Source organism: Lolium perenne, chromosome 7 (genome assembly GCF_019359855.2).
Source record: "Lolium perenne isolate Kyuss_39 chromosome 7, Kyuss_2.0, whole genome shotgun sequence".
NCBI lineage: Eukaryota > Viridiplantae > Streptophyta > Magnoliopsida > Poales > Poaceae > Lolium > Lolium perenne.
The window spans coordinates 148,671,124-148,681,820 of record NC_067250.2 but is presented as its reverse complement, the minus strand read 5'-3'; positions in this window follow the sequence as shown (position 1 = coordinate 148,681,820).

Below are 10,697 nucleotides of genomic sequence, written 5' to 3'. Positions count from 1 at the left end.
ACCTACAGAGAACCCTGCCCAAATTCGTGACAGACAGAAATCTGTTTCTGCGCAGTAATCCAAATCTAGTATCAACCTTACTATCAAAGACTTTACTTGGCACAAAAATGCAATAAAATAAAGATAAGGAGAGGTTGCTACAGTAGTAACAACTTCCAAGACTCAAATATAAAACAAAATTGCTGTATTAAAATAAACACATGGGTTATCTCCCAAGAAGTGCTTTCTTTATAGCCATTAAGATGGGCTCAGCAATTTTAATGATGCACTCGCAAGAAATAAGAGTTGAAGCAAAAGAGAGCATCAAGAAGCAAATTCAAAACAAATTTAAGCCTAACCCACTTCCTATGATAAGGAATCTTGTACACAAATTAATTCATGAAGAACAAAGTGACAAACATAGGAAGATAAAACACGAGTAACTTCAAGGTTCTCAACATAAAGAGGGGAAACTTAATATTATTAAGATGCATATAACCATGTTTCCCTCTCTCATAATAACTTTCAGTAGCATCATTGATGAAATCCACAATATACCCATCACTTAAAACATTCTTATCATGGTTCATATGCATAAAAGCATCATTAATTTTGGCATAAGAAGAGTTCTTCTCGTTAATAGTAATTGGAGCAAGATTATTATCAAGAATTTGAACATGGTAAACAAGTTGCATACTAAGGGAATTGTTTTTGGCAATCCAATCATAACTATGACAAGTTTCATAAGGATATTTATAACCTATATCATAGCATTCTTTATAATAATCATCAAAGGTCGGAGGCATAGTGTCATCATAAGAAATAGAATAGTTATCTTTCACAGTATGTTCATCTGTGACCATACCATCATTATTACTAGAAGGAGATGTATCAAACATATAATGATTAGTAGCAAAAGGATTTTCAAACACCTCATCCCCAAGCTTAGAGCTTTCTATATCATTATGGGAGGAAGCATGGATAGTACTGATACTATGGCAATTATTAGCATCATCATTTTCAGAATTAGTTTCCCAGAGATTTTCAATATCAAAAGTAGTATGCTCTTTCAAATCATGATCACTAATGTAGGTAAAGGGCATAGGAAGATCATTGTACTCAGATTCATTATCATAATAATCATTAGGAGCAACATACTTACGGTTACCTATCGTTATCTCATACACGCATGGATATGTCGTTACCTCTTTCTCTTTATTCCCCTTCTTCTTCTTCTTCTTCGTTCCCTTCTTCTTCTTCTCTTCCTTCTCCTCGTTCCCCTCTTTAGGAGGAAGAGGCTTGAAGGGAGGCTTCTCCACATAACCTGATTTATTTCCAGAAACAATAGAAGAAACTTGGGAGGATTCCTCCTTTTCATTAATAAGTTCCAAACACACAGCGGTCCTATCATATTTTGGCAAGGTGTCATCTTCTAAAATATTTTGTATGTAAGTATTTGTATGGCAATTATCAATGCAATAAGAAAAACACCCATGCAGGACATCATCAATATCAAGATCACTCATATGTAACAAAGAGATTTTTCTTGATAACTCTTCACACCACAAAAATAAAGTAAGTTCATCATGCTGATTAGGAGTAATTTCATCATCACAATACAAATTTGCAGCACTCATGGGGTTCGAATTATCATTGGAGGAGCATTGAAAATTAAAATGACCCACTTTATGACAAAGTTCACAAATAAAAGGATAGATGGCACAAACTTTTTTACCAAGATCATTTAGAGCCCTAGACCACTTTCTAGTTTTTTCATTCATATGATGGATACAATATTCATCTTCGATTTGATTAATTCCACAGGGTCTATGCATTCCACAAAAATTAACATGCTTATAGAAAATAACATTCTTAGGAGTTTGAGCATGTTTATTGCAATCATTAATAACAATTTCATCCTTCATGCAAGCATCTTTAAAAGGTTCATGATACTTATCAAAATTCTTCTTAGGCAATTCAAAATGAGAGGCAAAAGCTTTATAAAGATTTGCAACAACTTGAGAGTCAAGACCATAGGTAGCACTCATATTTCGAAATTTACCCGTATCCATAAAAGTTTCAATGCATTCATAATCATAATTTATACCTGACTCTTTACCTTTGTCGTTCTCCCAATCTTCAGCGTTCTCCTCAATCCGATCAAGAAGATCCCACCTAGCTTCAACCTCCTTGCTTGTGAAAGATCCCTCCAAACAGGCATCTAGATAGTCCTTGTGATGTCCTGAAAGCCTTGCATAAAAATTATTAATAATAACATTACGGGGGAGCTCATGAATGGGACATTTGAGCATTAGTGACCTCAATCTCCCCCATGCTTGAGAAATACTCTCTCCATCACGAGGATAAAAGTTATAAATGTAATTCCTATCAATATGCACTTCATGAGGAGGATAAAATTTAGAATAAAAGAGAGATACAATTTCCTCCCAACCAAGAGAATGACTATTCTTCAGCAATTTATACCAATGCGCCGCTTTACCAGACAGCGAAATAGAGAATAGTTTCTTCCTCACTTCATCCATAGAGATACCTGCACACTTGAATAACCCGCATAATTCATGCAAAAACATTAAATGATCTCCAGGATGGACAGTTCCATCCCCTTCATAGCGGTTATCCATAATATGTTCAATAATTTTCATGGGTATCTTGAAAGCAGTACTTGCAGTAGGTGGATTTAAAATATCACAAGCATCATTAGAGTTATCGCATATGGGAGATAAAGTATTATCATAGCAAATTTTCTCCCCTAAAGATGGGAAGCTAAAAGATCATAAAAACTAGCTTCCCCAAGCTTAGACTTCTCCATAGCATTAGAAGTGATTGCGTTCATACTAATAACATTGCTACTAGCATGCAAATAAGGTTCCATAGGTTTTTAATTTTCGCATCACACAATTCATGTCTTAACTTAGGAAATAAATTAAAAAGCTCACAGTTGTTTTCCATTATGCCTTACTAGTGTAAAACAAGAAACAAAAAGATGCAATTGCAGGATCTAAAGGAAATAGCTTCGAGCACTTACAACGGCACCAGAAAATAACTTAGTTACCTGGGACCAGAGTGTGAGTGCCTTTTACCTTTCCTCCCCGGCAACGGCGCCAGAAAATAGTTTGCTGTCTACTGCTGGCTTCTATTCCTGTAGACAGTGTTGGGCCTCCAAGAGCAGAGGTTTGTAGAACAGCAGCAAGTTTTCCCTTAAGTGAATCACCCAAGGTTTATCGAACTCAGGGAGGAAGAGGTCAAAGATATCCCTCTCAAGCAACCCTGCAATCACGATACAAGAAGTCTCTTGTGTCCCCAACACACCTAATACACTTGTCAGATGTATAGGTGCACTAGTTCGGCGAAGAGATAGTAAAATACAAGTAATATGGATGTATATGAGTGGTAATAGCAATCTGAATAAAATATGGCAGCGAGTAAACATGCAACAGAACAGTAAATAAACGGAGATTCGATGTGTGGAAACAAGGCCTAGGGATCATACTTTCACTAGTGGACACTCTCAACATTGATCACATAACTGAAACTACTCTACACTCTCTTGTTGGATGACAAACACCATTAATTGTGTAGGGCTACAAGAGCACCTCAATGTCGGAGTTAACAAGCTCCACAACATTCGATGTTCATATTTAAATAACCTTAGAGTGCATGATAGACCAACGCAATTATACCGAGTACTAACATAGCATGCACAATATCACCGTCAGGCTATGAAAGGGGGAATAGATCACATCAATACTATCATAGTAATAGTTAACTTCATAATCTACAAGAGATCACAATCATAGCTTATACCAAGTACTACATGATGCACACACTGTCAACATTACATCATGGAGGAGGAATAGACTACTTTAATAACATCACTAGAGTAGCACATATATGATACTCAACTAGATCACAAAGAGAGAGATGAACCACATAGCTACGGTACAGCCCTCAGCCCCGGGGGAGAACTACTCCCTCCTCATCATGGGAGACAGCGATGGCGGTGAAGATGGCGGTGATGTCTATGGAGATGACTCCGGGGGCAATTCCCCGTCCCGGCAGGGTGCCGGAACACAGACTTCTGTCCCCCGAATTGGAGTTTTGCGATGGCGGCGGCTCTGGAAGGTTTTCTGGAGTTTCGTCAATCTGTGTCGAAGTTTTAGGTCAGGACAACATAAATAGGCGAAGAGTCGGAGTCGGAGGGGCCACGGGGCCTCCTCACAGTAGCCCTTTGGGCCGCACCGCCACCATGTGTGGGGCCCCCAGGGCTCCCCTCTGGTCCCACTCTGGCTCTCTGGAAGCTTCCGGGAAAAATAAGGTTCTGGGCGTTGATTTCGTCCAATTCCGAGAATATTTCCTTACTAGGATTTCTGAAACCAAAAACAGCAGAAAACAGGAACTGGCACTTCGGCATCTCGTTAATAGGTTAGTTCTGGAAAATGCATCAAAACGATATAAAGTGTGAACAAAACATGTAGGTATTGTCATAAAACAAGCATGGAACATCAGAAATTATAGATACGTTGGAGACGTATCAGGCATACATAGCATACATCTTAAGGAAAGAAATACCCAACGATCCAGTTGAACCAAGGCGAGTCATCAGACATTCTAAAGCCTTTACTGTGGTCAAAGGAGAGCTATACAAACGAAGTATTTCGGGAGTGCTACAAAGATGCGTCACACCAGAGGAAGGAAGGCTAATCTTAAAAGACGTACACGAAGGAGTATGCGGACATCATGCAAGCAGCCGAGCTATAGCAGCCAAGGTTTTTAGAGCAGGGTTTTATTGGTTGACAGCAATCGAGGATGCAAAGGACATAGTTCGCACTTGCGACGCGTGCCAAAGGTTCGCCGCGAAACCTCATTCTCCGGCAGCGGAGTTGGTACCAATACCACTATCGTGGCCTTTTTCTCAATGGGGTCTTGATATGGTGGGAAAATTGCATAAGGCTTGGCCAGGAGGATACGAGGAATATGCTCGTAGTTGTCGATAAGTTCACAAAGTGGATAGAAGCGAAGCCGATAAATTCACCAGATGGAGCATCTGCAGTCAAGTTTGTCAAGAGTATCGTCTTTCGATTTGGAGTGCCGCATAGCATCGTCACAGACAACGGTAGTAATTTCACATCCAAAGAATTCAAGGCATATTGTGCAGAGGTAGGCATCAAACTACACTTTGCATCAGTTGCGCACCCGCAAACCAACGGTCAAGTCGAGAAAGCAAACGGCATCATCTACAATGGCATCAAGAAACGTCTGCTAACACCATTGGAAAAAGCTCGACACACATGGACAGAGGAGTTGCCTAGTGTTTTATGGAGTATTCGAACAAGACCAAATACATCAACACAGGAAACACCGTTTTTTGTAGTCCATGGAGCTGAGGCTGTGCTGCCGATAGAAATAGAACACAAATCTCCGAGAGTGGCAGAATATGATGAAGAAACATCAAGAAAGGCACTGGAGGACGATGTCAACGCACTCGACGAAGCTCGAGACGAAGTACTGTCAAGAGTCACTAAGTACCAGCAAGATCTGAAAAACTACCATAGCCGACGTTTGCGACCAAGATCTTTCCAAGTGGGCGACCTAGTTCTTCGGCTCACACAAAATAGCCACGAGAAACTTGAGTCGCCCTGGGTTGGCCCATACATCGTCACCGAAGTAATTGCAGGAGGAACATACAGAATAAAAGACAAAAAGACAGGAGTCGCCGAGCCAAATCCCTGGAACGTGGCGCAACTTAGGCGTTTTTACGCTTGAAGTCGAAATATAGTCCTCCTTGTAAACATACAATGTACTGAAATGCCCGCGAGTTTTTAAACGCACTCTTTTCCTTTCAGGGCACCGAGTGGGGCTGAAAAGTTTTTAATGAGGCGGGCTCGCGGTGCTGCAATATAATAAAGATATTGGTGATATACATCTTTTTCATTGACAGGCTCGGGGGCTCGTAACCCGCAAAAACAATATATATATATATAAGACCTCTGAACAAAACAGTTATTCACCTTGATACAAAAATAGTTTGTGAGTCAATAAAGATATCAGCATCGGCCAACAAAACACTCGGGGGCTAGGGAGAAGAAAAATACATATCTTTGTCTTACAATATATATACAGCAAGTTACAGGCTCTTTCGACAAGATAAGCTATCTACCGAAGAAGTAGATTTAGTCGCGACCTAGCAGATCATCAATATTTATTCTGTCTTCTTCGGCAGAGGCACCCAAAAAATCGGCATAATGGCCATCTGCAAAAAAAGTCGGCATCCATTCGAACAAGGTCATCAATTATCTCTTCAGCCACTGGTGTGACTATTGCATCAATTTTGTCGACACCCATCCATCGTCGCCTCAGCTTGGTATGGACAGTTTCAACCACCTTGGTCATATCCAGTTTCGAGTGGCAGATTTGAAGCATAATAAGGGCAAATCTGGCACCGGCTACTAGTTGCGCTCTTACAAAACCATGGATTTTTGCTAATCCTTAAACTTGGTCATTAGCTCAGGAAGGGTCTTAGGCTGAATATTTCGAGGGAACATGGAGTTGTAGACCATGGACAAAGTTTTGGACAAAATTCAAGGAACTCACGAATTTGACACGCGCGATCTTGAAACCTGACGATCTGTCGGGTACGCTCAGGTGTAGCCCAAAAAAGGGAGCCATGGTCTAGTGCCAGATTAACAAGGAAATTTGATCTTGTGTCAACCCGTTGATCTTCGTCAGCAGCGTCCAAAAAGGGACCTGTTTGACGACAGCACACCAGTTAGAGACAGAAAACAAGCAAAGAACAGAGGAAGTTTAAGCTCGAGAAGTATACCTACCATTTCCAGGCTCTCCTCAGTCATCAATTCAAGCATAAAATTTTCTCGGGAGGTAGCCTGTGTAGCTTCAACGACTGTAGCTTCTTTTGAAGCTATAGCTTCATGAGCTTGCTGTTGTGCAATTTTCTCCCTCTCAGAGGATCTTCGAGATTGTTCCATTATCACAAGTGCCTATTTCTTCATTGATTGAAGCTGTTGGCGGAGTTCTTCCAAGTCATGTGTTGGATACGTACTTGAAGAATCTTCAATAAATTCGTTACCGGTTGACATTTTCTCCGAGTAAGAGGACGCAGGCAAAACATCGGAGGGATGAGGAGTTGAAGTATAGTTGTCAAATACCAACTGGAAAGAAAATTTCGACATCAATCATCACGTGAAATAGCTTTTCATTGATTTCCAATATATTCACATAGTTCTTACAAAAGGTTGGATCCTAGTGAACCAAGCATACGCTGTCGCAAGCTACATCTATGACGACAGGCGTCAAAAGAAAGAAAAAAGAGAAAAAAGATAGGCAGGGCGATCTACTTGACCTCCGTTTTGGCGGAACTGGAGGAGGGCGTTGGCTTGTACCCGAGGAAGGCTAGGATCTTCTTTGAGTGGGGCTTTGCAGCCCTGATTAGAGATGGCCATTTATCCTGTTTCAGCTTTGTGGCTTCGCCAACTTTTGCCCAGTCGACATTTTGCTGGCTCTCGGCAACCAGTGCTATAGTGCCTTCCACGCCAATCTTCAAGTTTTCTTGGCGGAGAGCAAGCCCAAGATCTTCTTGGGGGACGAAGCTTTTGGCAAGGTCAGCAAAGGCGTCGGGTTCCTTTTTCTTCGGGAAGAAATAAGCGAACAAGCGCGAAAATGCAGCTTGGGCATCAAAGATGCTATGGCGCACCAGATCCGCATGAATCTCAAGAAGAGACAGCGCGTCGAGAAGACGTTCGTCTTCAGGCTTGTCCAGCACAAAATCCTGACTCATTTTCCCTGCTGAAACAAAAGTTTAAGTCTTCAACAAGGAGAAGGGACAGAAAACCAATGAAGAGAATGAAGATACGATTAGCGAACTTACTAATAAAACACCGGTTCAATGATTCAAGGCGGGAGGCAATGTTTCCTTCACGAGCGACATGCTGAGAGATTTTGTCACTTAGAGCAGTCTCTGCTTCGTGAAGCCTCTTTTGAAGATATTCAATACAAGAGGCATCCTTTTTAGCTTTCTCGCGAGCTTCTTCGCTCGCCCTGAGTTTGTTGACAAGGTCTTCAGCCCGTTTGTCCGCCGCAAGGAGAGCCACTGTTGAAAACACATAGAACAGAAGTTAAAACTGTACAAGGACAAAGGATATTTTTGAGGAATAGAAAGGATAGACCATCTGACAATATACCTTTCAACCCATCAACAGTGTTTCGGTATCCAATAAATTGGGCGCCAAGGTTAATGAAGGGCTTCAACAGAGGCTGCAGAGAAAGAAAGGGAAAGAAAGATTCAGAGTAGTGAAAAACTCGGCAGATAGAAAAAAATAGTAGACTTACATCGTCCAAAGGCGGAATTGCTGAATCTCCGGCAAGGTTGAATTCTTCGCCTAGCTCGATCCTTGCTCTTTTTGGAGAAGAGGCTCGGGGGCTAGTGGCAGGAGTCGACCTCTGAAGATCTGGATGAGGAGTCGAGGTTTCCTCCGCCGTGCGGTGTGTCTCCGATAAAGCTAAAGTATGAGACATGATCATAGGAGCAGTCACATTGGCGGCGGGATCTTCTTTTTCTTCGTCGTCGCTGGGCTCAAAATAGAATGAGATTATTTGATATAGAATCAGGATATTCAACACACCATGACTAAGAAAGAGCGACAAGGTAACTTACGAACTGACAAGAGCAGCTTCATAGGCGTTGAAGGGCGTTGCTTCTTCGACAGGAGAGCTGCTCAGCTTGGAGGTGCCAGAGCCTTCTGCGTCACCCCTTTTCTGTTTCTTTGGGGAAACAATGGAAGGGATGGACTGCGTGGACTCCAAAGCCTCGGATTCAACTTCTTTTTCAGAGGAAGCCGCGGGTTTGTGAGAAAACGTGACTTCACTTTCATGATGAGAAGGAACCTGGGTGTCCTCGGTAATGACTGCGCGTTCTTCGACATCTCCACCTTCGGGAAGGGGAGGAAGAGTCGACGCAGTTTTATGGTTCTGAACAAGATAAGAATGTGTCGGCAAGAAATTATATCAATTAACAGCAGTCGAAGAAATAGCAGTCAAAAGAAGTTCATAGAAAACAAGCAGACGATAAAGATAGATTACCTGGGGGAGAGCGTTGATGCCGCTATACGGCACCACGCGGCAAGATGTTGGGATGGTGTCTTTCTTGCTGAGCGAAGAGATTTTTCGGACAAGTTTTTCTAAGTCCTTGACCGATAGATCTATCGACAGCCGATCCTCATCTTTGTCACCAGCATACATCCAGAGGGGGTTTTGCGAGCCTGTAGAGGTTGCACCCTAATCCTAAGGATGTATGCTGTAATCTGGATACCCGACAACTCTTGGCCACGGTTATTCTGGAGCTCGTGGATGCGCGTCATCAGTGCCTCTGTCGCCGACTTTTCTTCGTCGGTAGCTTCTGCATCCCAGGAGCGACGGCGGAGGATTTTTTCGTTGCTGTTAAAAGGGGGAATGTTGTGTTCCACTGAGTCGGCTCTTTCCTCGCGAATATACAACCATATTTTGCGCCACCCTTGGACGGAGTTGGGGAATTTGACATCAAAATACTCGACATCAGGGCGGACGCAAATAACAACACCGCCTATATTATAGGCAATGTTGGGGGAGCCATTGCGGCGGAGGATGAAGATGCGTTTCCATAGAGCCCAATTGGGATGAACTCCAAGGAAGCATTCGCAAAGGGTAATAAAAATAGAAACATGAAGGATGGAATTGGGGGTAAGGTGATGAAGCTGTAGCCCATACACGAACAGCAATCCGCGAAGAAAATCATGGATGGGCGTAGCAAGGCCGCGGATGAGATGGTCAACAAAGCTCACCCGATATCTAATGGGAGGCGTCGGGTAGCTCTCCTCGCCGGGGAAGCGCAGCGCATCCTTCTTCTTGCTCAGCCCCAGTTTCTTCAGCAGATTGATGTCCTGCGCGGAGATATTGGATCTCTCCCACTCCGTGTTTCCCAGATCTTGCGCCGCCATTGTTGCGTCGGGAGTGCTGTGCCTCGTGAGCCTTGGCCGCGGTGGCATCAACGACGACGTAGAGGAAGCATTGGAATGCGTGGACGCTAGAGCTTGTGTGGTTGCAAAGGGGATTTTTGGCAGAGAAGATTGGAGTACGGTGCAGCGAAGAGGATTGACGGAGGAAGACGATGGCTATGTATAGAAGGTTCAGTCAAAACGTCGCACCGTTGGATGATCTATGACTGGACTTGATGATTTACACGTGGCACAAGGGATAAAACAATATTTTTACTATGATGGAATTGAACAGGCGCTACAGCGCGCGTGCCAGAAAAAGTGGAGGACGTGTGTCCCCCACTAGCATAACGTGTCAACGTATCGTGGATTTTGGGCCCATAGGTCAGTGAAAGGACATCAATCGTGTCTTCCCGATACAGTGGTCGTGGCTATCGTCAGCACTGATGTCAACTTACCAAATGAAAAATCTCGGCTGTGATGTTAAGGAAATTGGCGACAGTAAAGGACTACTGATAATCTCAAGAGCCTTTGATCAAATACAAGTTTTTGATCAAATGCTCGGGGGCTACTTTTGAAAAAAGGAAATTTCGGGTATGGCAAAATAGAAATGGCGAGAGCCTATGATCAAATGCAAGCATTTGTCCATAGCCTCGGGGACTACTCCCATCGGGAGCGCTGGGCGCGCACCCGAGAGAAAAAAAAAGATGACAA